This window comes from Gossypium raimondii, chromosome 3 (assembly GCF_025698545.1).
Source record: "Gossypium raimondii isolate GPD5lz chromosome 3, ASM2569854v1, whole genome shotgun sequence".
NCBI classification, from domain to species: domain Eukaryota; kingdom Viridiplantae; phylum Streptophyta; class Magnoliopsida; order Malvales; family Malvaceae; genus Gossypium; species Gossypium raimondii.
Window position 1 is genome coordinate 51,772,630 of NC_068567.1, and position 3,012 is coordinate 51,775,641.

Consider the following 3,012-nt stretch of genomic DNA (forward strand, 5'->3'; position numbering starts at 1 on the left):
ACGGCTGCTCTATACACTAAAAGATGCTCTTGGGCGAAGCTACTCTACCAATCATACTACCTTAGGACTATATGCCAAACCTTGTACTCGTCAGAATCGAGGTGTTACAATGCATGCATGGTTATTTTCTTACTAATGAAGAAAGATGAAAAAGGGGCTTAACGAATGATGGGTCATGTTATATCTGTGGCCATATAATAGAGAATATTGACCATGTCCTAAGAACATGCCCAACAGCTCAAGCTGTATGGAAAAGGTTAGTTCTAGTGTATCTTCATCAAGATTTCCTTACAATGAATTTTGATAAATGGTTATTGTCAAATGTCTTAAATGAGGCAAAAACCATGAAGAAAGGGATTCGGTGGAAAATAGTGTTTTCAAATACTTTGTGGAGATTGTGGAAAGATAAAAATTTGGTTGTTTTTACATTAACGTCTTAATATGGAAGAAGTGGTTATGACTAGTTTGTCATAGGCCATGGTGTCAATGCACTTAATTTTAGGTTCGCAAAATTCGGTAGTTATGCGATGGAAATGTCCTCAAAATAGGTGGTTTAAGCTTAATATATATGGTTGTGTGGATGTAAGATCAGGTAATGCTACTGCAAAGGACTGGCAAGGTAAGGTTCGATATGGACCACGAACAACAAACATGGTAGCCAACGCTATAACCAGAGAGGTTAGGAGTCATACAATGAGATTTCACTTCTTCATTCACCCCTCTTCGGTCATGCAAGTGTTAGACTATGTAGAAAGACCAATCATGAGATAATTGTAATTACATACTCGTTTACCTAGTTATTAATATAAGGCATTGCCATTGTTATTTCAATTTCTTTTTCTATGTGTATAAATAAACTAATTAGTAATAAAGTCTTGAGAATAATATGATTATTCTTAAAATGTCCTTAGTCAAGTATTATTGTGAGCTTAGACAATAATAATGCATTGAGACTAATGTGTAGTTGATTGATGACATAGGGATGCTAAATTCAATACATGAGTATGTGTTAGAGAACAACATATTGGGCTGACTCGCCATGAGTATGTTTCTTGGATTATTATATAATAGTCACAAACATCACTCATAGTGCTAACTATGTATATGATCCTTAAGCTTGAGATCAACATTGTCCCAACATCATGAGTTGTATATTTTGATACAATCAAACGTCTACTGTAACAGCTTATACTATAAAGGCTGATGTTGGATATACCACAATCCATGTAATGGGATATGATTTATCAAGATATGATTTAGCCCTCCTACATAATGGGAGTAATATCTTGGGCCACTTGATGGAGTGAGACTAGAAACGCATGACCATGCTCAAATAAGTTGATATGAGATATCACACTTATTTGTTTATTATAATCTACTCAGAATATTAAGAAATATAAGATTGGACTATGCGAGTGTGACTATACCATAACTTGTGACCAATCTAGATATAAATGATAAAAGTATATAATATATGAAAAGTTTATCACAGAAAGGTTATGTCGAATCACGACTTCTTGTAACTTGGGTAGCAACGATGCATTGCTAGATGCCACTCATTGCTTGTAACATTAGAAATGTTCTAGTATTACTACTAACGTTACAAGAACCTACAAGGTTACACCCTATGGTTAAAATGAACATACAAATACAAATACGTTGGGCATATACCCTTCTACATACATCTTTGGCGATTTGTATCGTCTGGTGGATAGTATCGCTTGGCGAATTGTATTGCTTGGAAGACAATATCGCCTAGTGAATACGATTCGCAACTACTTTTCAGAGTTAATATTTATGGAAGTTAATATTCTTTTGGAAAGAATATAAAATTTTAATACCTTCCATGATTTTCTCTAGAAGAACGAGGGAATTATTTCGTTTTATTATAGGTGATTAATAAAAGGAAAGAAAAAAGATCCCTGATGATATGCAGTGGAAGTAAGATGATTCAAGAGGTTTAGTAGCCAATTTTGAATTCTATTTGAAAAATATTCAAAGAGTTTTGTTGTTCGTGCTTAACTGGGTAGACTAAGTAGAGACCGAGATGATTCTGTTGCAGCTTGGAATTGACACCCCGAAAGAAATCAAATCGTTAAAGGTATAATTTCAATTCTATTTCAACCCTATTCATTCATCGTACTTGGATCCTTGGTTGATGATCACTAGAATATTTTTTTCGCTGCGCCACGGGCGTATTAACAACCCATTTTTTAGCTTTCTTGGTTGAGCCTTATAGTTCAACTTCCTTTTGTAACCAAAAAATGTACTTTTAAGGGAAGAACACATATTTCAAACATTAGAGACTATTATTAAAAGAAAGGCATAATTGCATAAAATTCCCTCAACGTTTATGGGTTTTTAGGTTTGATCCCTTAACATCTTTTATTGACACCCTTAATGTTACAATTTTTTTAGAAATCAAATCAATGTTAACAATAAACATGAGTTGACCGTCAGTCAAACGAAAGGTCAACGAAATAGCCTATGTGGCATGCCACATAAGCATGATGTCATAAATGACATCATCAAAACAATTTTTCTTTTAATTTTTTTCATCTTCTTTCTTGTTCTCGTTCTTGTTCTCTCTTTCTCTCTTTCCCAGATTTTCTCTTTCCAAACACCCATTTTCGCTTCACTTCCTTCACTTCATTCCCATTCTTTACCTCCCTTCTAACATTCTCAATGGTGATCGCTGTAGTCATATATCAACAAACACACAAGATCCAACAAGAAGTTGCCTATGGGAATCTGCTAACAAAGTCCTTATCATTAACACCATTTCTTCCTCCCCCACTAAATCAAACATACACAAAAAGGAAAAAAAATAAAATTTTCCTTGGTTTCTTTCTTTTTCATGATATTTTAAGACTGAATTTAATTTAGTTTTTCAGAAGGGCAATTTACCAAAAAAAGCCGTTTTTTTTCAAAATTTACCGAAATGGGCCGATTTTTTGATTATTTACCGGAATGGGCCATTTTTCGCGAAATCATGTCCACGTCAGCGCGATA